We start from the raw sequence: 27,037 nt of genomic DNA on the forward strand, positions 1-27,037 counted from the left end.
TCTAAAACCGCTAGCAGCAGACAGCATGAGACCCAACAAATTAAAGAGACACCTCGAGACCACACATGATGTTCAATAAATTTGAAAATGTTGAGCTTGGCATTAGCGTTTTGTTGGGGCGATGGGGGTAGGTGGGCCTTGAAAACTAACTCCTTGGTCTAAAGTGGGGATGACAGAAAAAAAAAGTTTGAGAAGCCCTGAACTAATTGTACGGATCTCACTTTAAATGGCAAACTGATCATTTAAATGTTTTCACTTTGAATATGAAACGAGGAGTAAAATGTACAATGTACAATATTATCAATTATTTCACAATGACATGTTTTAAGGATATTGTACAGTATAATTAAATCTAAAATGAATGTGATTTTTTTTCAGGATAATTTTATTTTTAGCCAGTAAACAACTGGTATGTATCTTTTGTATCGGGTTTCCCCCTTTAAATAACTAAATTGTAGAATTGTACAATATTCATTATTATTAAATATTAAATGTGCCAACTAGTTATACGGCATACATCATCCCCCTTTACCCATTTGTTAAAAAGACGAAAGTTGATGCGAACGTCTACGTGCTGTCAGAAAACTAAAAGAAGAAGAATGCCTTTGTGCTATCCTGGCACAAGTTATAAAACAAACAGTTACCAAATTTTTTTCTGAGGAGACAAAAAAAAAAGAAAAAGGGAGGGACAATCAAGGATCAACAATGGCACGACTTTCACTAGCTTGTGTGAGGTCAAAGACGAGAGATTTTAGACCAATGCTGCCTTGGATCTGTTCCTGCTAAACCAGTAAGTGACTTTCAATGCTCAAATCAGAATAATAATGCTAATTTCAGCTAGTGGAAATTTGTGTGGTAGCAATAAATACCCACCAGCGCGATACATCGCAGTTCCACGCTGACCAACCACGCAACAAACTCAAAAGAACTGTACACGGAAAAAACAATGCAGTGACTTCAAACTGCAAATATAAGGTTTGAGTAAAATATGTAGGTTGGTGTGAATGTTGTCTGTCTATCTCTGTTGACCCTGCAATGAGGTGGCGACTTGTCCAGGGTGTACACCTCCTTCCGCCCGATTGTAGCTGAGATAGGCGCCAGCGCCCCCCACGTCCCCAAAAGGGAATAAGCGATAAAAATGGATGTAGGTTCCTACTGTGGAAAGTTCAGTAATACAGAATCATTGTGGCATTATCGTGTCAGTTTGACGCTATATGCGCTAGTCCTCATGGTAAATGTGGTTTTCCTTTTGGGAAAACGCCATCGCTTTGGTTCACTGGTGCGGCCAATATAAACCAAAACTGAAAGTTCTTAAGTGGGGCTTTAAGTAGAGTTTATAAATCTTGTATCTGTGCCACATATAGCCTTATTTCAGTGTCAACAGTCTCCAGCTTACTTGCTACACATGTTTTGGCTCTGCCCACCCCTGTGCAGTTATTGGACCGACATGTTTAATACTTTGTCTGTTGTTGTAATTAACCACTAGGCCTTCTTTGCTTTTATTTGTTGTTGTATCTTTATGTTAGCAATTGGGACTTTTTGAATGAAATTGTCTGTGACTCCATGTTAACGAAGTTGCCTGTACTATTTGACTGATGCATTTTATTGATTGATTTATTATTTTTCTTTCTTTTTCGTTTTGTGTGTCTTGTTTTTTGGGGGGAAAGGAACATTTAATATTGATTGTAAATACGTTTGTACTTTAAGAAGTTGTATTTGCCTTGAAACTCCACAAACCTTTTTCGACCCGTATGTACAGTCACCGTGTGCTCAGAGAAGAGGTAGGATTAAATATAAGTTTTACTTCTTAATATTCCTTTTCAGATTTGTTGAAAGGTGCAAATGGAACCATGTGATGTTACTTGACGTAAACATGTCTGTAACATATACATCAAAACCATAGCCACATGCGTAATGACTAACATTTACATAACATTTTGTAGATGGCATTGCATGTCTTGGCTTGTTCTATTCTGTCTTTTGAACGTTCAAGTAAATGTCTTGTTTTATAGTGTGAGGTTTAACTGTTGTGTTTATTTTGTGTCATTGTGAAGTTTTTTGTACCTGAAAATCTGATCTCCCGGCCCCATTTTTCCTCTAAATCTGTTCCCCAGGTCAAAATAATTGCCGAGTGTGACCGTGTGTGACCGTGTGTCTTGGCTACCACTCTTTACCGCATCTCTCCATGAACCCCGATACAAACATCCGACCAGGAGCGTTGGGCTGCAGTGCATTGTGGGTAGGCGAGTCTTGTACATGATCATGTTCATTTGCAAAATAAACCAGAGAGCACAACTCAGCTTTGATACAGAATGAAAGTAAAAAGTCATGTTGGAATATTTTAAAAAACTCAGCTCGGATTAATTACTGTTCTCTTGGTAGTGGAGAAGAAGTGGGGGTTAGGGGCAAAGGTGGTCTCTGATCCATCTTTGACACGGCAGAAAAGGGGCTGGGAGAGATTAGACCGAGGAGGCATGGGTTGTTTTTTTTTTTTTCACTACAGCCGACGAGGCACATATGTTTTTCAAATTAGACTGTGTCGTATTTTTGAGGAATCAAACAAACATTACAAAGAGGTTTTAGGACCAGACAATCCATTGGATTCGATACAATTATCTTATTCAGGAATTACATTTTATTTTGAAAAAGTTATCAGTAATCTGGAAATACGTATTATTTATTGGAATTGTAGATTGAAAAAAGAAATAATCAAAAGCCATACATCATGAAACAGGCAACAGAAGTACAACAAATCAAAGTTGAAAGAAATATTACATACGCAGAGGCATTTAAAGTGAGAAATCAAGAAAGTGTAGAAAAGAAAAGAAGTGTGAATAGTTCAAGAAAAAAAAAAAAAAACAAGAGGCAACAAACACAGGAATTTCCACGGACAAACTAGTTGTATTCCTGGCTTACGTAATAAACTGTACAGAACAGGCTAGAAATAAGACTGAGAAGATCAAAATAATTGTCAAAGCAGCAGCAAAGTTGTTGAACGAACTATCTTGGGACCGGGTGCAAGCTGTACTACAGAGAGTAGACGTGACGGAGTCATGTTACCACATTCCAACACCCTGTTAATTGTCCGGTGGAATGCCAGAAGTTTGATAGCAACTGAACATGAATTAAAAGGATATATTAAAAATATGAAAACTAATCCACATATAATTTGTATTCAAGAAACATGGCTGAAGCCAAAATTAAACTTTATAATAAAAGGATATATAACGATTCGTAAAGATAGGAATGATGGGTAAAGAGGATGATGTGCCACATTTATTAAAGAAGATGTAGTCACGGGTAAAGAAACAGCAGAACCTTTAGCAAAAACATTTGTTAAAGTGCACAATAATGATAATTTGAGAAATGTAGAAAAACAAAAGAGAGAAGAAACGATGAGTTTAAATATTGGGGAAATGATGGAAGACAACGATAATAGCTTTACCAACACTATGGATATGACATTTTCTTTGAATGAAATGGTTCGAATTTTGAAAAAGGTTAAAAATACGTCACCGGGGAAAGACCTAGTGGGTTATCAAATGATCAAAAACTTAGGTAGCATCGTCAAAGAAGTGGTCTTGAAATGATATGACAGGATATATGAAGAAGGAGAATGACCGGCAGAGGGGAAAATTAGCGGTAATAATTCCAATATGCAAGTCAGGGTAAGACCCGGAAGAGGCAGGAAATTATAGGCCGATAGCATTGACCTCAAATTTGGGGAAAGTAATGAAAAAAAAATGATTAATGAAAGACTAGTATATTATTCAGAGTTAAAAGAAATAATCAAAAAACTAACAAAGTGGTAAATAATGTTCAAGACTGGGGAACGGCTTGGGGTTTAAGATTCTCTGTTGGAAAGACAAAAGTCATACATTTTACAAAGAGAAAAGTACAAAACAAGCTCCAAATAAAAACCCTACGGTGAAAATATAGAAGAGGTACAAGTATTTAAATATTTAAGTGGTTTGATAAAAATATGAACTAGTCAACCCACATCAGCAAAATAGATTTGATTGGATTAGATTAGATAGTACTTTATTTATTCCTTCAGGAGTGTTCCTTCAGGAAAATTTAAAATAGGGGAAAAAGTAAAAAGGTGTTAAATATAATGAGGGCTTAGAGGGGTAATGATTGGGGGGCTGATAGGTTGACGTTGAAAACAATATATGTATATGTAACTGCTGTGTACCCGTCCCGTCAAGAATCCACACACAGGCTGGTTTGGATGATGTGGTTCTTTACTGGTAGCTGCAATGAGTGATCAGAATGCACATACACACAATATGTGGTTAGCACCTCTGCTGGTTTCGATGTCATTAGCAGAGTGCAGGAAGTCTGCTCAAATACATAACATTTTCATATTTTTACAAATACATGAAATACAATTACAGGTGTAACTTAATACAATGGTTTTTAACAGTATACTTTTTCTGTGTGATCGTATAGTGGTTTTAACTTGCTTTTATCTTCACTGGTATTACAATCAATTCAATACAATATATTTTTAACTTGTTTTTTAACCAACATCATCCTTTTTTATATATTTATGAAATAGAAAATAGAAAAGTACAAAATACAATACAAGACACGACATGACAAAATCATTAAATGGACTTTCAGCACCCTCTGGTGGCGACTAGCGAAAATGACAGACCACGTTGTGTCCATGCCAAAATGTCGGACAATTCAAACTTAAACATGAACATACGGACACGTAACACGCAAATAGTGCAACAATTATTACCTGCAATGAGTGATCAGAATGCACATACACACAATATGTGGTTAGCACCTCTGCTGGTTTCGATGTCTATAGGGGAAAATAATATCGACTTCAGTGCAAAATAGTAGTACATCTAACGTGAGCAACAACCAATTCAAAACAAAGATTCCACAACATAGCATTTCAACTACTGTTAAATAACTGTGTATCTTACAATGAATATTACGTTAGCTTTAGTGTAATTTACAATACTTTGCGGAGCAATATCGGAACATGTCTTACCATTAGCAGAGTGCAGGAAGTCTGCTAATAGCTTCCGGTTTCCGGTCATATTTACAGATTTTCAGGTACCAGCAGATGGCGCAATTGGACCTCATTGCATTACAAAACAATGTACATATTTTAGCAGGAATTTCACTCAAATAAATAAAGTATTTTTTATACCCGTTACATACACCCCCATGAAATTCTGCTAAATTTAGGAGTGCAATACTTGAGACAAATACAAAAAAACAAGTACATTACTAGGAACAAAACTGGTGTGCATGTCAATTCTAAAACTCTCTCAAAAAGGAGTGTGAAAAGAAAGAAGGTGATCAATCTCCTAACTAAACACAGACTCAGAGATGCCTATTACACCTCTGAAATGCAATATGTCGTTCCTATAGCTTCAAGTACTACTTAGAGTCTTCTTTGGTCAAATACTTTCATAACTCAAACTGAAATTGCATCTCTAAAGAACTTAAACAAGTTACTAACTGATACTGTGGACACAGAATCCTCATCTACGACTTGCTTATTCATCTGACAAATAAGGCGTTGTGGAGGGTTCATGGAACTACGATCTCTGAGACCATAACGGCCAGGCTGTGTGCAAATCGCTTGAGCTACAGAGCCTGGAACGTCACTGTTCAGAATGTCATTGTCCGGGGAGTCAATGCCTTGTTGAGAGTCTTTGTCAGTGGGAGCAACATCTGTGGGGATATTGTCAGGAGGGGACTTGTCAGTAGAGTCAGTGTCCAAAGGGGTCATATCTGGATGGACAGTTACAGGAGGGGCAACTCCTGTGTCAATGACTATATCTTCAGAGCACTGTGGTGAACCTTCCGCACCATAGACAGCAGCATGGTCAACATCTTCAGGGATTCGCTGACTGTCCTGACTGGACGCGGTGACTGAGAGAGAGTCGGACTGAGCAGAATCAGACCTCCGTTCAAACGAGTCATCCTCTTCTTGAGAATGGACTTCGTCTTCTGAATGGACTTCCTCTTCACTTGTCCGCATCAGCCAGTTGACTGTACGTACATCACTGTCTTCCACCAGATCAGGAACGTCAGGACATACATCACTTCCATGCGCAACAGCATCACATTCAGAGTGCTCAGAGACATTGTCCAGATCTCTTTCACAGGGCAGGAAGCTAATAGAGAGTAGTAGATTCCGGTGAACGACTATCTCTATACCTGTCAGGCAATCCTTGACTCTGTAGACATTCAGTTCAGGTCTGACTGAGATGACTTCATAAGGGGTCGACTCCCATTTGTCTGCAACCTTGCGTTTTCCTGGCACACCTCTGTTGGCAATCAGCACTCCGTCTCCAACGACGAGGGGTGAGCCCTTGACCTTGCGGTTGTACAACTTGGCGTGGCGAGTCTGTTCCCTGACACTGTTCTTCTGCACAATCTGAGCAGCTTCATGTAGATCTTTCTTCAGTTGGGACACAAAGTCTGAGTGACTGACAACAGTGTCATTGGTGAGAGCATGCTGAAACATGACGCGGACAGGGAGACGAGGGATTCTTCCAAACATTAAGTAGAAGGGTGCAAAACCTGTTGTCTCATGCTCTGCGCAGTTGTAGCAGAATGTAAGTTGCTGCAGCATTTGTGGCCACTTTGCTTTGGACTGAAGGGGAAGAGACCTAATCATATCTCCCAGGGTCCTATTAAAACGGTCTGTGACACCATTTCCCATGGGGTGATACGGAGTTGTATGGGACTTCTGTACCCCAGCCATCTCTAGAAGCTCCTTAATCAACTTGCCCTCAAAATTGGCTCCCTGGTCTGAATGGATGCGCCGAGGAAAGCCATAAATGAGAAAGAAGTCATTCCAGAGACGACGACCGACTTGCTTGGCAGTTTGATTCTTGCATGGGAAGGCGTGTGCCATCTTGGAGAAGTGATCGGTCACAACTAGAACATCCACAGACTTGTTCCCATGCTCAGCAGTCCAAAAGTCTATGCAGACCAACTCCATAGGCTCAGAGGTGACAATATTCTTGAGAGGCGCACGACTGTGTGGCTCGGGTGTCTTCCCTACTATGCAGCGCTGACAAGACTGAACATAGTTTACAACATCACGTTCCATGCCACTCCAGAAGAATCGTTGCCTCACCAGCGACAAGGTACGATGCTGGCCTTGGTGACCTGCTGAGTCATGGAGACCTTGGAGGACTTTCTGCTTTAAAGAGTCTGGTACTATGAACTGGAGGATCTTTTTGTTCATCTGGGGATCCTTCCTTATCTTGTACAGCATGCCATTCTGTATGGTCAGTCTACTCCAATGCTTTAGAAGTTTGATTACACTATGTGACTCAACAGCTCGCTCACGCTTGGTTGGTCTCTTGTGTCTCTGTACAAAGTACATGGCCCTGCCTACTGTCTTGTCTTGTTCTTGTTGACCAACAAGCTGACTCTGTGGGAGTGCAGTGGACTGGTCTTCCTTCTGTAGAAGACTAAAGGCAGCGTCTGCCCCAATCATGTGACTCACACCTCCAGTAGACTGAGCACTGAAGATGGCAGCGACTTCCTCTGATGCAACTGAGCCTCTTGTGTTTGGTGAAATTGCCTCTTGCACTGGCCTATCTGATGTTTCACCACCTTCGTCCACAACAGCTTGACAGTTGTTGGATACTCTGAACACCTCTTGTACCGTTCTGTCATTCACACCACTGACTTGCTCCAACAGTAAGGCATAAGGTTCGGTGACAAGGCGATGACCCACACACGACTGGACAAATGGCTCACGGCTCAATGCGTCAGCTACAACGTTCTTTGAGCCAGGTATGTACTTCAAGTCGAAGTCATAAGCAGCAAGCTTCGCTACCCACCGCTGTTCACACGCGTCAAGTCTGGGTTTGGTCAGAATATATGTCAAGGGGTTATTGTCAGTCCATGTGGTGAAGTGTCTGCCTTTCAACCAGTGGCTAAATTTGTCGCATACTGCCCATTTCAAGGCAAGAAATTCAAGTCTGTGCGCAGGGTAGTTTAACTGAGAACGAGAGAGTGTTCTACTCGCAAAGGCGACAGGTCTGGCTACCTTTCCACCAGGCGGAAGTTGCGACAGGACAGCTCCAATCCCATCAAAAGATGCGTCGACAGCCAGAATGAACGGGGCATTGAAATCTGGGTGGGCTAGAGTGACACTTGTCATGAGGTCGTGTTTCAGTGTCTCGAACGCAGTCTGGCATGCGTCGGACCAATCAGCAGGAGTCAGCTTCACAGGACCTCCTTTCTTCACAGGTTTGCGACCTTTTTTGCGCTTGCACTGAGCACTAGGTTCAGCTGTGAGACTGAACAGCGGTTTAGCCTTCGCAGAACATGCCTCAATGAAACTTTGGTAGTACATCACCATGCCTAAAAACGATCTGATTTTACTAGGACAAGGCGTTTTACCATCGGTTTCCATGACGTCTGAGACCTGTAGGTCATTTATGGCTCTGACCTTCTCAGGGTCTGTCTGAACTCCATCCTTACTGATGACGTGCCCGAGAAATTTCACAGTCCTCCTGAGGAAGAAACACTTCTTGGGTGAGAGCTTAAGGTTGTGCTCCTTGAGGCGGGCAAACACCATCTGCAGGCGTTTGAGTGCGACTTCCTCCGTAGGTGCAAATACCATCAGATCGTCGAGGTAACACAACAGGCTCGTGAAATTCTCGTCACCGAATATTGACATCATCATCCTCATGAAGGTAGCTGGACTGTTGCAAAGGCCCTGAGGGAGACGGTTATATTCATGAAGTCCAAAGGGTGATGAGAATGCTGTATACTTCTTGTCATCAGGGTGCAAAGGGACATTATAGAAGCCTGATGTCAGGTCCATTGTGGAGAATAGAGCATTTCCACCGAGTGCGGCTAGAGCATCTGCTTGATGTGGCAGTGGGTAGGCATCCTTCACAGTTCTTGCGTTGAGCCATCTGAAGTCAGTGCATACTCTGAGGTCTCCATTCCGCTTCCATACGAGAACGAGTGCAGATGCATATTCACTGTTGGACTTTTGAATAATGCCTTTTTCCTCCATCTCATTCAGAGTCGTTCTCAGTTTGTCATATTGGCTTGGTGGTATGCGCCTGTATGGTAGACGGAACGGCTTGTCATCAACAAGGTGGATACGATGCACAAACTCTTTGGCCTCTCCGCAGTCCATCTTGTGTCTGGAGAAAATTGATTCATATTCTTCAATAATATGAACAAGCTTGTCCTTCCACTGCAGTGACACTTTGCATGACTTCAGATCAATGTCTTGTAGACCCAGAGTCTCCAGTGCACGCACCATGTCTTCTTCTGACCTTGGATGCACATCTTCGCTCTGCACACACTGCATGTTGCATTTGACCTCCTCTGCTTTGGGTAGATCTTCCACTGCGATACAGGGGGACACATCTGCGATTTTGGCGTTTCTTCTCAACACCACAGTTCTGTCTGTAGGGTTAATGACTTTAACGGGCACCCATCGATCTCCCCAAAGTGGAGTGATAACCCTTCCAACAAGGATTTGTTTGGGTCTGGCTTTAGACTGGGTCGGCTCAACTACCACTGTACTGCCTACAGACATCACCGCTGACTCAGGTAACTTGCCCCAAACAAGGTGCTCACTCTGTGGTTTCAGTGTTACACAACTCTTGACTTTCACGGTTCCCACCTTATCTGGAATGCATTCACCTCTCCATCTCTCTGTGTTGGACAGTAGTGACAAGAATTGGCACTGGTCATCAGTCTGACCATTGTCGGGCGAGGAAACAAGCCTCCAGTAGCCGTCAGTGCTCTTCAGTTGAGTTAGGATATGCTTGATAGCATTGCTGCCAAGGATCATTGCTTCTGTCTGGCCAGGCACACCCATTACCGGAACGATCATCCTGCATCCGTAAACGGTAACATCAAGGTTATACATGTCTTTGGGGGAAACACGGTGTCCGCCGCAGCCTACAATGACATAATCATCAGCTTTGTCCTTCGTCATGTCAGGGCATTGCTGCAGCAGGGACTCAACAGCAGACTCACTTATTGTACAGGCCATCGACCCGCTGTCTAACAGTGCTTTGAAAGTGGGGCCATTCTTTACAAGTACAGGCGTGTAGAACAGGCTATCAGTCTCTGTTATTCTCTGGGATCCCTGAAATATCAGTTTCTTGGATGAGATTACTGTACTGCCACTGTAACTGCAGTGCGACTCATAGAGGGATTCAATATCAAGCATGTCGGGCTTCTCATAACTGGTGGGAGGTTCAATTAGCTGATCTGCACTGTCCTCCCCTGTGTGCAGATCGGTCAGTTTTCCTGAGGCTGTGGAGTAGTCCTCCTCGCTGGACAGTCATGACGTGAATGGCCTGGAGCATAGCACTTGAAGCAAAGCCTCTTCTCCCGGCAATGAGAGAAAGCACTGTGACCGTCATCTTGGCAAATAATGCATGGCATGTTAGTAAACCCATCAACTCTGTTCGCAAGACACCTGGGTGGAGCTCTCTTCCTCACTTGTGACTGGTTAGAGGTTCCACACAGCAGAACCTTTTCCAACAGAGCCATCACCTCCGCTAGGGGGACACACTGAGGGCTCTGGGTCTGAGGTGGCATGTGACCACTGCGGTCAAGGGCTGGACTATGGCTCACCTGAGCTACGTGTACTGCGATGTCAGTGTGTACTGGGGGGGTTGCTTTGCAGCTCATCTCAGCATGGTACTCGTTCAGCACCTCCAGTACTTCACACGCTGACCATTTGTCGATTGCTTTGGATCTAAAAGTGAGTGCCAGGTCTTTGCAGGGACAGTTCCTAACAAACATACGAGTCACCTCTGTTTCCGGGTTGTCCAGCGTCTTGCCCTGCTCTCTCAGACAGTCAATGGCGAGGTCAGCTGCCCTGTTCAGTCTCAGCCAGTAGTCATAAGGGTCTTCCTGGTCTCTAGGCAAAGTCGAGTAAAAATCAGCTAAGGGGACAGAAGAGTACCTCGTACAGCTAAAGTGTTTTCTAAGTAGACCATAAATCAGATCAGGCTGAACATGAATATCAATATTACTGTTCCTAATGCCAAACTTCACTACATCTTTAGCTTTACCTCTCAAATGCATAAGAATTTCCTCAGCCTGCTATTCGACTTTAACATTACTCCTCTTAATGAATGTTCTCTTCAGATCTTCCCACTCATGCACCTTAATTGAATCTGACCCATCTCCTACAAATGATGGTGGTTCCTTAACCTTCCTTTGTGTGACAACCTGCACCTGAGATACATCAGACGCATGGCTGGGCTGACTCAGTGTGCTTGTTACATTCTGTGTGAAAGTTGGATCAGGAGTTACTGCGTTATTTGGCTGCATACGCGACATGATGCTATCAGCTAACTGTTGACCTATCTCCTGAATAACAGTCCTCATCTGGTCAGCTACACACTCAGAGACATCACTAACAGCATTTGGTGTAGATGTGACTTGAGGCAAAGAGCTAGTGCGCTGGTTTGCTGCATTTCGTACGCTAGGATTGGACACTGCCTCTAATGAGGGTAAACTAACACCTGGGGCAGGACTGTCAAAAGAAAATGGGATAGGAGTAGGCATACCCCTGCCTCTGCCAATTTGAATGGGTGTGCCAAACTTTGGGAAAAGTGGATTACTCTGAAAAGACATGTTTCAAAAATGTCTGCCAAAAAACAGTGCAGTCCACCCCACTTTGTGAAATCGTCAATAACAAAATGGCAAATACAGTCAAAATGATAAAACAAATCACCAGTCTGTGTGACACGTTACTGCTATGCCACATAAAATTATCCATACCGCTGCGACACACTATAATGAGCTTCACTGCAATACATGCTACCCTTGTAAACTGTGAAAACAAATACTGTGAACCGATGGCTTCATGGAGCGATGTGGTAGACAGGACGGTCACCGGTTCGACGATAGAAGTCTCAGGTCACGGCACCAATGTAACTGCTGTGTACCCGTCCCGTCAAGAATCCACACACAGGCTGGTTTGGATGATGTGGTTCTTTACTGGTAGCTGCAATGAGTGATCAGAATGCACATACACACAATATGTGGTTAGCACCTCTGCTGGTTTCGATGTCATTAGCAGAGTGCAGGAAGTCTGCTCAAATACATAACATTTTCATATTTTTACAAATACATGAAAGACAATTACAGGTGTAACTTAATACAATGGTTTTTAACAGTATACTTTTTCTGTGTGATTGTATAGTGGTTTTAACTTGCTTTTATCTTCACTGGTATTACAATCAATTCAATACAATATATTTTTAACTTGTTTTTTAACCAACATCCTCCTTTTTTATATATTTATGAAATAGAAAATAGAAAAGTACAAAATACAATACAAGACACGACATGACAAAATCATTAAATGGACTTTCAGCACCCTCTGGTGGCGACTAGCGAAAATAACAGACCACGTTGTGTCCATGCCAAAATGTCGGACAATTCAAACTTAAACATGAACGTACGGACACGTAACACGCAAATAGTGCAACAATTATTACCTGCAATGAGTGATCAGAATGCACATACACACAATATGTGGTTAGCACCTCTGCTGGTTTCGATGTCTATAGGGGAAAACTAATATCGACTTCAGTGCAAAATAGTAGTACATCTAACGTGAGCAACAACCAATTCAAAACAAAGATTCCACAACATAGCATTTCAACTACTGTTAAATAACTGTGTATCTTACAATGAATATTACGTTAGCTTTAGTGTAATTTACAATACTTTGCGGAGCAATATCGGAACATGTCTTACCATTAGCAGAGTGCAGGAAGTCTGCTAATAGCTTCCGGTTTCCGGTCATATTTACAGATTTTCAGGTACCAGCAGATGGCGCAATTGGACCTCATTGCATTACAAAACAATGTACATATTTTAGCAGGAATTTCACTCAAATAAATAAAGTATTTTTTATACCCGTTACATATACATATCACTTTAATTCCATCTGTTATTGATTACGGATGCATTATTTACCAATCTGCTTCAAAAACATGACTTGGGAAAATAGACTGGATCCAGTCACAGGCTTTAAGGTTATGTTGTGGAGCTACTACATCAACCCTAGTGGCAGTATTACAAGTAAAAATGAACGAAAAACCTTTGAACAAGAGGAGAGATCAACTCTCAGCAGTTTATCGGGCAACTTTAAAAGGATCCAAGCAAGGATATCCCACTTGTCCAGTGGTACCAAACTGCCAAGAAAAAGAGAAAAAAAAAAATAGTTTTGGGTGGATTAAAGGAGACATATGTAATAAAGTTAAAATTGACAATATTAAAGTTAGTCCTACAGTACCAATTCCTGCAATACCACCGTGGATGTTTGATAACCCAAAAGAAAACATGCAATTACTAAAGAATAGAAATTTAAATAGTTATCAGATAGAAAAATAGATTAAGATATGATATATACGGATGCATCAAAAACTATAAAAAGTAAGGTAGGAGCTGCAGCAGTTATCCCACAAGGAAACATAGTATTAAATAAAATAATCAGTGATAAACTATCTGTTTTTACGGGGGAATTGGTAGCAATTTATACGGCAGTTAACTGGATAGAGGAAAACAAAGCAAGGAAAGTAGTTGTGTGCTCGGACTCCAGCAGTGCATTGATGAGCATAAAAAAAAAACATAGCATCAGAAACAAGACAAGATTTAGTTAATGAAATAGTTCAGGCAATCTACAGAATAAATAAAGCGGGAGGTGTGGTAACATTTCTTTGGGTTCCTTGGAAGATATAGTAGGATGGAATTCATAACACACAGGATATAAAGCATTATACACGTATTTAAAAAACATTGGGTTATATAAAAGAATATAGAGTAGGGATCCATCTTGGTCCACACTCCATTTCAGTAGGTAGCGCTAATGCACACCAGAAGGTTGCTTGCCGGAAACAACCGCCCACCTCCGGAATCAGTCCCCGCCCATTACCCTTAGGCGCGAAATTCATTTGAGCGGAAGACAGAGGTGTGAGAGGAGTTCTTTAAAACCGCAGAGAATCTTAAAAAGCTTACAGAAAGCAAGAAAAACTTACGGCGGGGGCATGTCGGACATTCGCCGTTGTTTTCGATGATATTGTCCCGTACCAAGGTTTCGATGTCTGGAGTCTTTGGCGGAATCAAGCCTTCTCCTCTGCCTGGAATGGCCGAGTCTCTTCGACGGCCGTTGACGGACCCGCCAGCGTTAAGGGAGACCAGCGAGCCGGAGATGTAAACGGAAAATCTGTAAGTAAATATATGTATATATGTATTGTATACCGCATGTTTTTTTCTTGTAAAATGAGAATCATTTGACTCACCAGACTGCGATTGTGTTAAAACGTTCGCGTTAGGATCTTAAGGCAATTCCTCTATGACACAAAATAATGAATACACATAATATTAAATAATTCGAAGGTTTAAACACACCTCGATAATCATCTTCCAACTTTGTAAGATCGATCAAACAAAATCCTTCGTCTTTCACTTCGTCGTCATCGGCTGGTAAAAAAAAGAAAAGTATTACAACGTCGTACACGTGCAATGCTTTTAACGTTTAAATGCTTAAAAGGAGTTAAACAATTGTCTAATAACATGGTAAAGCAGAGGTAATGGTGTGTGTGTGTGTGTGTGTGTTTATGTGTGTGTGTGTGTGTGTGCGTGTGTGCGTGCGTGTGTGCATGTCCACATCTTCCCACGGAACATTCCCAGCCATCAATACATCGAAGCAGGGTCAAACATATGGTTAACCTTAACCTAATTAGTTCCTCCCAATCGTTTAAATATATTTTTTCGTGAGGTCTGGAAGTTGTTTCAAACGATCATAAACATTTAAACTGTCAAATGGCTGGTCAGATGCTGATCAGATGACATTCTCAAGCTTCCTTAAAAACTGACCTCAACCCTCCTTTGTTCCCTCTTAACCAATCCCTCTCCAGGTCTTAAACCCACCCTCTTCCTGGTTGAATCACTCCCTCCTCGGGTCTTAAACCCGACCTCCTCAGGTCTTAAACCCACCCTCTTCCTGGTTAAAACTCTACCCTCTTCCTGGTTAAAACTCCACCCTTTTCCTGGTGAAATCCCTCCCTCTTCAGGTCTTAACGTCACCCTCTTCCTGGTTAAGACTCCACCCTCTTCCTGGTTGAACCAATTCCTTTTCAGGTCTTAACTACATCCTCTTCCTGGTTAAAACTCCACCCTCTTCCTGGTTTAACCACTCCCACTTCAGGTTTTATCTCCACCCTCTTCCTGGTTAAATCACTCCCTCTTCAGGTCTTAAACCCACTCTCTTCCTGGTTAAATCACTCCCTCTTCAGTTCTTAAATCCCCCTCTTCCAGGTTAAAACTCCACCCTCTTCCTGGTTAAAACTCCACCTTCTTCCTGGTTAAACCACTCCCACCTCAGGTCTTAACTCTACCCTCTTCCGGGGTAAGCCACACCCACTTGACCTTGACCTTTGACCCTTGAACTTGACCCCTCATGAATCATTGATTTATGACCCTTCATAAATTATTGATTTATAACCCCCCATAAATCATTTTTTGACAGAAGGTGTCCCCTTAAATTTTCTAACATCCTTGGCTTTTGCCTGCCACACCGCAACCAAAGTGTTGCCATGTCATATTTTTGCTATCTCATAATGCCGACAATTTGATCCTCGGAAAGCTGGGAATAAGGGTAGTGTGGCCGAGCGGTCTAAGGCGCTGGATTGAGGCTCCAGTCTCTCGGGAGGCGTGTGTTCAAATCTCACCGCTGCCATCTTTTGCTGGTAACGCATTTGTATCTTCCCTGACTGAGGCAATAAGACTCTTGGCCTCATTTGGAAAGCTTTCAAAAATAGGGCCCGAACGTTAGCTTTGGAGTTTTCCATGCCAGGTATGCAATAAAAAAAAAACACAACCAGCACAGTTTTAAGGCCCGCCAGCAGCCTCTGAAAAAGCTAAAAGGTGGACGTGGTTGTGTGTTTATCCACATGTCGTTTGAAGATCACCGCCCCTACTTAAGACATTCAGTCCACTTTTATCTGCTTCTGTATTTTGATGACACCGCAGTGATAGGATGTATCACTGGCCGGCACGGAGCGACATACAGGAGGGAGTTAGCCTGTCTGGTGACATTGTGTAGAAACAACAACCTTATCCTCAACAGGGACTATACTAAGAAGACAAAAGAAGACATGAGGAAAGAAAGTCTGTTCGTTACTGTTACTATTGTACAATTTTTACACATCCAAGTCCAAATTCATGCAGCAGTTTCCATAGTGTAGTGGTTATCACTTCACTGAGACACAGAAGTTACCCCGGTTCAAATAATACAATTCACATTTCTGACATAGTATATGAATGCAACGGGTGCTTCACAGATTTGTCAAGAAATCATGCAGGAGACAAGTGTCTGAACAAATCATCAGTTCCCTGGTGGTCTAGTGGCTAGGATTCGGCGCTTTCACCGCCGCGGCCCGGGTTCGATTCCCGGTCAGGGAAAGCTATCCATTCCGTTCTCATAGCAGGAAATTTCTATAAAACTTATGTGACTTCCATGTTTAATGCTCATGATATACAAAGCATTATCGTTGACATTTTACATAAAGGCAATGTGGACATTGCTCCAATTTGGCCAAAAAAAGGTGCCTGAGATGCCCAGCTTTCCTCTTTCTTGTTCTCTTCCAGTTCCACGGCACGACACCTTTCCAGTTCACCCCACACCCGAGCCGAGTCACTGACGGCATCCAGATCTTGTTGGTTGAATTGCACAGGCAGGAGAGAGCAGACTAACGAATGACACATCATCTGCACTCCTCCACACTAACATGCTGTAGAACATCCTCATAGCCTCGTTTTTTCATGGATACCTTGCAACGTTCCGTTTCTCAGATCTTTAGGCAGGACCAAAACGCCACACTTCTTTGGAGCCGGGCAGAAGGTATTTGTTTAGTTGTGTGAGGCATTTTCCCTGCGGCTTTAGCAGACGGCCAACCTGTTGCGGTGATGGCTGTCAGTCGGGGCTTGTCCAGGATGGAGGAAATTTGCCTTGATTTTAATCTCTTCGTTGCAGGTTCTCGGTCAAACAGAGCGAGACAAGGGCCAGTTTCTTGTTTGAACTTTTCCTCTGACGTCAGATAATACGGAGGATCAATGCCTAACAGCTGATAGAGATTGTAAGTTCTAATTGATTTCAAACACCCAGTTAGAGCCTCGCAGGCAGTGTTTAGGCCAGGATTGATTTCGGCAAGATGACTCAACGTGATTGCAACATGACATGAGGCACTTTTGGCTGTTCTGATTCATAGGGCGAGTTCAGTTGCTCGGATAGTGGCAGAATATGTTCCCCGGCTGGTATTGTACAGTTTTTTAGGATGCTGTTTCCAAATCCAACCTTAGCTTTAACTTTCTCAATATGATATTTGAAGGTGACCAACATAGACTGTCTGTGGTTGTATTCAAGCTGTTTTCCGTACCATCTGACTTTAGGCTAACCATTGGTGTATTTGTATATGTGTAATTAAACTGTTGTCAGTGTTTGCTCATCGGTGGTTAGATGTGTTGTAGTAAATAAGACCATATAGGGCTTCGCCTAAGGACTTTTCTAATTCTACCAAGGTTGATTTTTCTAATGCTATGTCGAGGTCGTCAGCTGCTGCATCCCTAACCTTTTATTTGACGCATTGACTCTGACAAACGATTTTCCCTTTTTGAAGACTTGCTTTTGCGTCCTAATTTAGAAGGGTGGAAAAAACATTAGTAAAATACTGTGTTTGATTTCTATAGGGCTGTGCAGCAACGCCGAGTCCACACATCACAACATTCGGAGAATGATACTTTGGTCACTTCTCAAATTTCAACAAGATTGTAACTGAAGAAAATTTGAGGTACCTAAACCATCTCCCCGTCAGGGAATCGAACCCTGGTCTTCCGCGTGACAGGCGGAGATGCTGTCCACTATACTAACGAGGACTGCTTGACATAGTGTTTTCCAGGGGACAAGCAAAATTCCTTGGCTTTTGCCTGCCACACCGCAGCCAAAGTGTTGCCATGTCATATTTCTGCTATCTCATAATGCCGACAATTTGATCCTCGGAAAGCTGGGAATAAGGGTAGTGTGGCCGAGCGGTCTAAGGCGCTGGATTAAGGCTCCAGTCTCTCGGGAGGCGTGGGTTCAAATACCACCACTGCCATCTTTTGCTGGTAACGTATTTGTATCTTCCCTGACTGAGGCAATAAGACGCTTGGCCTCATTTGGAAAGCTTTCAAAAATAGGGCCCAAACGTTAGCTTTGGAGTTTTCCATGGCAAGTATGCAATGAGAAAAAAACACAACCAGCACAGTTTTAAGGCCCGCCAGCAGCCTCTGGAAAAGCTAAAAGGTGGACGTGGTTGTGTGTTTATCAACATGTCGTTTGAAGATCACCGCCCCTACTTAAGACATTCAGTCCACTTTTATCTGTTTCTGTATTCTGATGACACCGCAGTGATAGGATGTATCACTGGCCGGCACAGAGCGACTTACAGGAGGGAGTTAGCCTGTCTGGTGACATTGTGTAGAAACAACAACCTTATCCTCAACACGGACTACACTAAGAAGACATGAGGAAAGAGAGTCTGTTCGTTATTGTTACTATTGTACAATTTTTACACATCCAAGTCCAAATTCATGCAGCAGTTTCCATAGTGTAGTGGTTATCACTTCACTGAGACACAGAAGTTACCCCGGTTCAAAAAATACAATTCACATTTCTGACATGGTACATGAATGCAATGGGTGCTTCACACATTTGTCAAGAAACCATGCATGAGACAAGTGTCTGAACAAATGATCAGTTCCCTGGTGGTCTAGTGGCTAGGACTCGGCGCTTTCACTGAGGCGGCCCGGGTTCGATTCCCGGTCAGGGAAAGCTATCCATTCCGTTCTCATAGCAGGCAATTTCTATATAACTTATGTGACTTCCATGTTTTATGCTCATGATATACAAAGCATTATCGTTGACATTTTCCATAAAGGCAAAGTGGACATTGCTCCAATTTGGCCAAAAAAAGGTGCCTGAGATTCCCAGCTTTCCTCTTTCTTGTTCTCTTCGAGTTCCATGGCACGACACCTTTCCAGTTCACCCCACACCCGAGCCGAGTCACTGACGGCATCCAGATCTTGTTGGTTGAATTGCACAGGCAGGAGAGAGCAGACTAAAAAATGACACATCATCTGCACTCCTCCACACTAACATGCTGTGGAACATCCTCATAGCCTCATTTGTTCACGGATACCTTGCAACGTTCCGTTTCTCAGATCTTGGGCGATTTAGGCAGGACGAAAACGCCACACTTCTTTGGAGCCGGGCAGAAGAGATTTGTTTAGTTGTCTGAGGCATTTTCCCTGCGGCTTTAGCAGACGGCCAACCTGTTGCGGTGATGGCTGTCAGTCAGGGCTTGTCCAGGATGGAGGAAATTTGCCTTGATTTTAATCTCTTCGTTGCAGGTTCTCGGTCAAACAGAGCGAGACGAGGGTCAGTTTCTTGTTTGAACTTTTCCTCTGACGTCAGATAATACGGAGGATCAATGCCTAACAGCAGATAGAGATTGTAGGTTCTAATTGATTTCAAACACCCAGTTAGAGCCTCGCAGGCAGTGTTTAGGCCAGGATTGATTTCGGCAAGATGACTCAACGTGATTGCAACATGACATGAGGCACTTTTGGCTGTTTTGATTCATAAGGCGAGTTCAGTTGCTCGGATAGTGGCAGAATATGTTCCCCGGCTGGTATTGTACAGTTTTTTAGGATGCTGTTTCCAAATCCAACCTTAACTTTAACTTTCTCAATATGATATTTGAAGGTGACCAACATAGACTGTCTGTGGTTGTATTCAAGCTGTTTTCCGTACCATCTGACTTCAGGCTAACCATTGGTGTATTTGTATATGTGTAATTAAACTGTTGTCAGTGTTTGCTCATCGGTGGTTAGATGTGTTGTAGTAAATAAGACCATATAGGGCTTCGCCTAAGGACTTTTCTAATTCTACCAAGGTTGATTTTTCTAATGCTATGTCGAGGTCGTCAGCTGCTGCATCCCTAACCTTTTATTTGACGCATTGACTCTGACAAACGATTTTCCCTTTTTGAAGACTTGCTTTTGCGTCCTAATTTAGAAGGGTGGAAAAAACATTAGTAAAATACTGTGTTTGATTTCTATAGGGCTGTGCAGCAACGCCGAGTCCACACATCACAACATTCGGAGAATGATACTTTGGTCACTTCTCAAATTTCAACAAGATGGTAACTGAAGAAAATTTGAGGTACCTAAACCATCTCCCCGTCAGGGAATCGAACCCTGGTCTTCCGCGTGACAGGCGGAGATACTGTCCACTATACTAACGAGGACTGCTTGACATAGTGTTTTCCAGGGGACAAGCAAAATTCCTTGGCTTTTGCCTGCCACATCGCAGCCAAAGTGTTGCCATGTCATATTTCTGCTATCTCATAATGCCGACAATTTGATCCTCGGAATGCTGGGAATAAGGGTAGTGTGGCCGAGCGGTCTAAGGCGCTGGATTAAGGCTCCAGTCTTTCGGGAGGCATGGGTTCAAATACCACCACTGCCATCTTTTGCTGGTAACGTATTTGTATCTTCCCTGACTGAGGCAATAAGACGCTTGGCCTCATTTGGAAAGCTTTCAAAAATAGGGCCCAAACGTTAGCTTTGGAGTTTTCCATGGCAGGTATGCAATGAGAAAAAAACACAACCAGCACAGTTTTAAGGCCCGCCAGCAGCCTCTGGAAAAGCTAAAAGGTGGACGTGGTTGTGTGTTTATCAACATGTTGTTTGAAGATCACCGCCCCTACTTAAGACATTCAGTCCACTTTTATCTGTTTCTGTATTCTGATGACACCGCAGTGATAGGATGTATCACTGGCCGGCACAGAGCGACTTACAGGAGGGAGTTAGCCTGTCTGGTGACATTGTGTAGAAACAACAACCTTATCCTCAACACGGACTACACTAAGAAGACATGAGGAAAGAGAGTCTGTTCGTTATTGTTACTATTGTACAATTTTTACACATCCAAGTCCAAATTCATGCAGCAGTTTCCATAGTGTAGTGGTTATCACTTCACTGAGACACAGAAGTTACCCCGGTTCAAAAAATACAATTCACATTTCTGACATGGTACATGAATGCAATGGGTGCTTCACACATTTGTCAAGAAACCATGCATGAGACAAGTGTCTGAACAAATGATCAGTTCCCTGGTGGTCTAGTGGCTAGGATTCGGCGCTTTCACTGCCGCGGCCCGGGTTCGATTCCCGGTCAGGGAAAGCTATCCATTCCGTTCTCATAGCAGGCAATTTCTATATAACTTATGTGACTTCCATGTTTTATGCTCATGATATACAAAGCATTATCGTTGACATTTTCCATAAAGGCAAAGTGGACATTGCTCCAATTTGGCCAAAAAAAGGTGCCTGAGATTCCCAGCTTTCCTCTTTCTTGTTCTCTTCGAGTTCCATGGCACGACACCTTTCCAGTTCACCCCACACCCGAGCCGAGTCACTGACGGCATCCAGATCTTGTTGGTTGAATTGCACAGGCAGGAGAGAGCAGACTAACAAATGACACATCATCTGCACTCCTCCACACTAACATGCTGTGGAACATCCTCATAGCCTCATTTGTTCACGGATACCTTGCAACGTTCCGTTTCTCAGATCTTGGGCGATTTAGGCAGGACGAAAACGCCACACTTCTTTGGAGCCGGGCAGAAGAGATTTGTTTAGTTGTGTGAGGCATTTTCCCTGCGGCTTTAGCAGAGGGCCAACCTGTTGCGGTGATGGCTGTCAGTCAGGGCTTGTCCAGGATGGAGGAAATTTGCCTTGATTTTAATCTCTTCGTTGCAGGTTCTCGGTCAAACAGAGCGAGACGAGGGTCAGTTTCTTGTTTGAACTTTTCCTCTGACGTCAGATAATACGGAGGATCAATGCCTAACAGCAGATAGAGATTGTAGGTTCTAATTGATTTCAAACACCCAGTTAGAGCCTCGCAGGCAGTGTTTAGGCCAGGATTGATTTCGGCAAGATGACTCAACGTGATTGCAACATGACATGAGGCACTTTTGGCTGTTTTGATTCATAAGGCGAGTTCAGTTGCTCGGATAGTGGCAGAATATGTTCCCCGGCTGGTATTGTACAGTTTTTTAGGATGCTGTTTCCAAATCCAACCTTAACTTTAACTTTCTCAATATGATATTTGAAGGTGACCAACATAGACTGTCTGTGGTTGTATTCAAGCTGTTTTCCGTACCATCTGACTTCAGGCTAACCATTGGTGTATTTGTATATGTGTAATTAAACTGTTGTCAGTGTTTGCTCATCGGTGGTTAGATGTGTTGTAGTAAATAAGACCATATAGGGCTTCGCCTAAGGACTTTTCTAATTCTACCAAGGTTGATTTTTCTAATGCTATGTCGAGGTCGTCAGCTGCTGCATCCCTAACCTTTTATTTGACGCATTGACTCTGACAAACGATTTTCCCTTTTTGAAGACTTGCTTTTGCGTCCTAATTTAGAAGGGTGGAAAAAACATTAGTAAAATACTGTGTTTGATTTCTATAGGGCTGTGCAGCAACGCCGAGTCCACACATCACAACATTCGGAGAATGATACTTTGGTCACTTCTCAAATTTCAACAAGATGGTAACTGAAGAAAATTTGAGGTACCTAAACCATCTCCCCGTCAGGGAATCGAACCCTGGTCTTCCGCGTGACAGGCGGAGATACTGTCCACTATACTAACGAGGACTGCTTGACATAGTGTTTTCCAGGGGACAAGCAAAATTCCTTGGCTTTTGCCTGCCACACCGCAGCCAAAGTGTTGCCATGTCATATTTCTGCTATCTCATAATGCCGACAATTTGATCCTCGGAAAGCTGGGAATAAGGGTAGTGTGGCCGAGCGGTCTAAGGCGCTGGATTAAGGCTCCAGTCTCTCGGGAGGCGTGGGTTCAAATACCACCACTGCCATCTTTTGCTGGTAACGTATTTGTATCTTCCCTGACTGAGGCAATAAGACGCTTGGCCTCATTTGGAAAGCTTTCAAAAATAGGGCCCAAACGTTAGCTTTGGAGTTTTCCATGGCAGGTATGCAATGAGAAAAAAACACAACCAGCACAGTTTTAAGGCCCGCCAGCAGCCTCTGGAAAAGCTAAAAGGTGGACGTGGTTGTGTGTTTATCAACATGTTGTTTGAAGATCACCGCCCCTACTTAAGACATTCAGTCCACTTTTATCTGTTTCTGTATTCTGATGACACCGCAGTGATAGGATGTATCACTGGCCGGCACAGAGCGACTTACAGGAGGGAGTTAGCCTGTCTGGTGACATTGTGTAGAAACAACAACCTTATCCTCAACACGGACTACACTAAGAAGACATGAGGAAAGAGAGTCTGTTCGTTATTGTTACTATTGTACAATTTTTACACATCCAAGTCCAAATTCATGCAGCAGTTTCCATAGTGTAGTGGTTATCACTTCACTGAGACACAGAAGTTACCCCGGTTCAAAAAATACAATTCACATTTCTGACATGGTACATGAATGCAATGGGTGCTTCACACATTTGTCAAGAAACCATGCATGAGACAAGTGTCTGAACAAATGATCAGTTCCCTGGTGGTCTAGTGGCTAGGATTTGGCGCTTTCACTGCCGCGGCCCGGGTTCGATTCCCGGTCAGGGAAAGCTATCCATTCCGTTCTCATAGCAGGCAATTTCTATATAACTTATGTGACTCCCATGTTTTATGCTCATGATATACAAAGCATTATCGTTGACATTTTCCATAAAGGCAATGTGGACATTGCTCCAATTTGGCCAAAAAAAGGTGCCTGAGATTCCCAGCTTTCCTCTTTCTTGTTCTCTTCGAGTTCCATGGCACGACACCTTTCCAGTTCACCCCACACCCGAGCCGAGTCACTGACGGCATCCAGATCTTGTTGGTTGAATTGCACAGGCAGGAGAGAGCAGACTAACAAATGACACATCATCTGCACTCCTCCACACTAACATGCTGTGGAACATCCTCATAGCCTCATTTGTTCACGGATACCTTGCAACGTTCCGTTTCTCAGATCTTGGGCGATTTAGGCAGGACGAAAACGCCACACTTCTTTGGAGCCGGGCAGAAGAGATTTGTTTAGTTGTGTGAGGCATTTTCCCTGCGGCTTTAGCAGAGGGCCAACCTGTTGCGGTGATGGCTGTCAGTCAGGGCTTGTCCAGGATGGAGGAAATTTGCCTTGATTTTAATCTCTTCGTTGCAGGTTCTCGGTCAAACAGAGCGAGACGAGGGTCAGTTTCTTGTTTGAACTTTTACTCTGACGTCAGATAATACGGAGGATCAATGCCTAACAGCAGATAGAGATTGTAGGTTCTAATTGATTTCAAACACCCAGTTAGAGCCTCGCAGGCAGTGTTTAGGCCAGGATTGATTTCGGCAAGATGACTCAACGTGATTGCAACATGACATGAGGCACTTTTGGCTGTTTTGATTCATAAGGCGAGTTCAGTTGCTCGGATAGTGGCAGAATAGGTTCCCCGGCTGGTATTGTACAGTTTTTTAGGATGCTGTTTCCAAATCCAACCTTAGCTTTAACTTTCTCAATATGATATTTGAAGGTGACCAACATAGACTTTCTGTGGTTGTATTCAAGCTGTTTTCCGTACCATCTGACTTTAGGCTAACCATTGGTGTATGTGTATATGTGTAATTAAACTGTTGTCAGTGTTTGCTCATCGGTGGTTAGACGTGTTGTAGTAAATAAGACCATACAGGGCTTCGCCTAAGGACTTTTCTAATTCTACCAAGGTTGATTTTTCTAATGCTATGTCGAGGTCGTCAGCTCCTGCATACCTAACCTTTTATTTGACGCATTGACTCTGACAAACGATTTTCCCTTTTTGAAGACTTCCTTTTGCGTCCTAATTTAGAAGGGTGGAACAAACATTAGTAAAATACTGTGTTTGATTTCTATAGGGCTGTGCAGCAACGCCGAGTCCACACATCACAAAAATCGGAGAATGATACTTTGGTCACTTCTCAAATTTCAACAAGAATGTAATTGAAGAAAATTAGAGGTACCTGAACCATCTCCCCGTCAGGGAATTGAACCCTGGTCTCCCGCGTGACAGGCAGAGATACTGTCCACTATACTAACAAGGACTGCATAACATGGTGTTTTCCAGGGGACAAGCAAACATCAGAGATAATTTAAGGGGACACCTTCTGTCAAAAAATTATTTATGGGGGGTCATAAATCAATGATTTATGAGGGGTCAAGTTCAAAGGTCAAGTTCAAGGGTCAAAGGTCAAGTGGCTGTGGCTTACCCCGGACGAGGGTGGAGTTAAGACCTGAGGTGGGAGTGGGTTAACCAGGAAGAGGGCAGAGTTTTAACCAGGAAGAGGGTGGAGTTTTAACCAGGAAGAGGGTGGAGTTAAGACCTGAAGTGGGAGTGGTTTAACCAGGAAGAGGGTGGAGTTTAACCAGGAAGAGGGTGGAGTTAAGACCTGAAGAGGGGGTTATTTAACCAGGAAGGGGGTGGAGTTTTAACCAGGAAGAGGGTGGGTTTAAGACCTGAAGAGGGAGTGATTTAACCAGGAAAAGGGTGGAGTTTAACCAGGAAGAGGGTGGGTTTAAGACCCGAAGGGGGTGGGTTTAAGAGCTGAAGAGGGAGTGATTTAACCAGGAAGAGGGTGGGTTTAAGACCTGGAGAGGGATTGTTTAAGAGGGAACAAAGGAGGGTTCAGGTTGAGGTCAGGTTTTAAGGAAGCTTGAGAATGTCATCTGATCAGCATCTGACCAGCCATTTGACAGTATAAATGTTTACGATCGTTTGAAACAACTTCCAGACCTCACGAAAACATATTTAAACGATTGGGAAGAACTAATTAGGTTAAGGTTAACCATATGTTTGACCCTGCTTCGATGTATTGATGTCTGGGAATGTTACGTGGGAAGATGTGGACACGCACACACGCACGCACAAACGCACACACACGCACACACACACACACACACACCATTACCTCTGCTTTACCACGTTATTAGACAATGGTTTAACTCCTTTTAAGCATTTAAACGTTAAAAGCATTGCACGTGTACGACGTTGTAATACTTTTTTTTTTTTTTACCAGTCGATGACGACGAAGTGAAAGACGAAGCACTTTGTTTAAACGATCTTACAAAGTTGGAAGAAGATTATCAAGGTGTGTTTAAACCTACGAATTATTTAATATTATGTGTATTCATTATTTTGTTTCATAGAGGAATTGCCGTAAGATCCTAACGTGATCGTTTTAACACAATCGCAGTCTGGTGAGTCAAATGATTCTCATTTTACAAGAAAAAAAGCATGCGGTATACAATACATATATACATATATTTACTTACAGATTTTCCATTTTTATCTCCGGCTCGCTGGTCCCCGTTAACGCTGGCGGGTCCGTCAACGGGCGTCGAAGAGAGTCGGCCATTCCAGGCAGAGGAGAAGGCTTGATTGCGCCAAAGAACCCAGACATCGAAACCTTGGTCCGGGACAATATCATCGAAAACAACGGCGAATGTCCGACATGCCCCCGCCGTAAGTTTTTCTTGCTTTCTGTAAGCTTTTTAAGATTCTCCGCGGTTTTAAAGAACTCCTCTCACTCCTCTGTCTTCCGCTCAAATGAATTTCGCGCCTAAGGGGAATGGGCGGGGACTGATTCCGGAGGTGGGCGGTTGTTTCCGGCAAGCAACCTTCTGGTGTGCATTAGCGTCACCTACTGAAATGGAGTGTGGAACAAGATGGATCCCTACTCTATATTCTTTTATTTAACCCAATGTTTTTTAAATACGTGTATAATGCTTTGTATCCTATGTGTTGTGAATTCCATCCTACTATATCTTCCAAGGAACCCAAAGACATGTTACCACACCTCCCGCTTTATTTATTCTATAGATTGCCTGAACTATTTCATAAACTAAATCTTGTCTTGTTTCTGATGCTATGTTTTTTTATGCTCATCAATGCACTGCTGGAGTCCG

The 27,037-nt window shown here is 43.0% G+C and overlaps 10 non-coding genes across 10 annotated transcripts; 7 read left to right on the forward strand and 3 right to left on the reverse strand.

Moving 5' to 3' along the window:
* The first annotated feature begins 15,657 nt into the window (after positions 1-15,657).
* On the forward strand, positions 15,658-15,739 carry trnal-gag (transfer RNA leucine (anticodon GAG)). The gene has a single exon. It is a non-coding gene; the product is annotated as a tRNA-Leu (tRNA).
* Positions 15,740-16,392: 653 nt separating this feature from the next.
* trnae-uuc (transfer RNA glutamic acid (anticodon UUC)) lies at positions 16,393-16,464 on the forward strand. Its single transcript has one exon. It is a non-coding gene; the product is annotated as a tRNA-Glu (tRNA).
* Positions 16,465-17,862: 1,398 nt separating this feature from the next.
* On the reverse strand, positions 17,863-17,934 carry trnad-guc (transfer RNA aspartic acid (anticodon GUC)). Its single transcript has one exon. It is a non-coding gene; the product is annotated as a tRNA-Asp (tRNA).
* A 139-nt stretch (positions 17,935-18,073) lies between these two features.
* On the forward strand, positions 18,074-18,155 carry trnal-aag (transfer RNA leucine (anticodon AAG)). Its single transcript has one exon. It is a non-coding gene; the product is annotated as a tRNA-Leu (tRNA).
* Positions 18,156-20,276: 2,121 nt separating this feature from the next.
* trnad-guc (transfer RNA aspartic acid (anticodon GUC)) lies at positions 20,277-20,348 on the reverse strand. The gene has a single exon. It is a non-coding gene; the product is annotated as a tRNA-Asp (tRNA).
* Positions 20,349-20,487: 139 nt separating this feature from the next.
* trnal-aag (transfer RNA leucine (anticodon AAG)) lies at positions 20,488-20,569 on the forward strand. The gene has a single exon. It is a non-coding gene; the product is annotated as a tRNA-Leu (tRNA).
* Positions 20,570-21,212: 643 nt separating this feature from the next.
* trnae-uuc (transfer RNA glutamic acid (anticodon UUC)) lies at positions 21,213-21,284 on the forward strand. Its single transcript has one exon. It is a non-coding gene; the product is annotated as a tRNA-Glu (tRNA).
* Positions 21,285-22,690: 1,406 nt separating this feature from the next.
* trnad-guc (transfer RNA aspartic acid (anticodon GUC)) lies at positions 22,691-22,762 on the reverse strand. Its single transcript has one exon. It is a non-coding gene; the product is annotated as a tRNA-Asp (tRNA).
* Positions 22,763-22,901: 139 nt separating this feature from the next.
* trnal-aag (transfer RNA leucine (anticodon AAG)) lies at positions 22,902-22,983 on the forward strand. Its single transcript has one exon. It is a non-coding gene; the product is annotated as a tRNA-Leu (tRNA).
* A 643-nt stretch (positions 22,984-23,626) lies between these two features.
* On the forward strand, positions 23,627-23,698 carry trnae-uuc (transfer RNA glutamic acid (anticodon UUC)). The gene has a single exon. It is a non-coding gene; the product is annotated as a tRNA-Glu (tRNA).
* The last annotated feature ends 3,339 nt before the right edge of the window (positions 23,699-27,037 follow it).

Source organism: Nerophis ophidion, linkage group LG02, assembly GCF_033978795.1.
Source record: "Nerophis ophidion isolate RoL-2023_Sa linkage group LG02, RoL_Noph_v1.0, whole genome shotgun sequence".
NCBI classification, from domain to species: domain Eukaryota; kingdom Metazoa; phylum Chordata; class Actinopteri; order Syngnathiformes; family Syngnathidae; genus Nerophis; species Nerophis ophidion.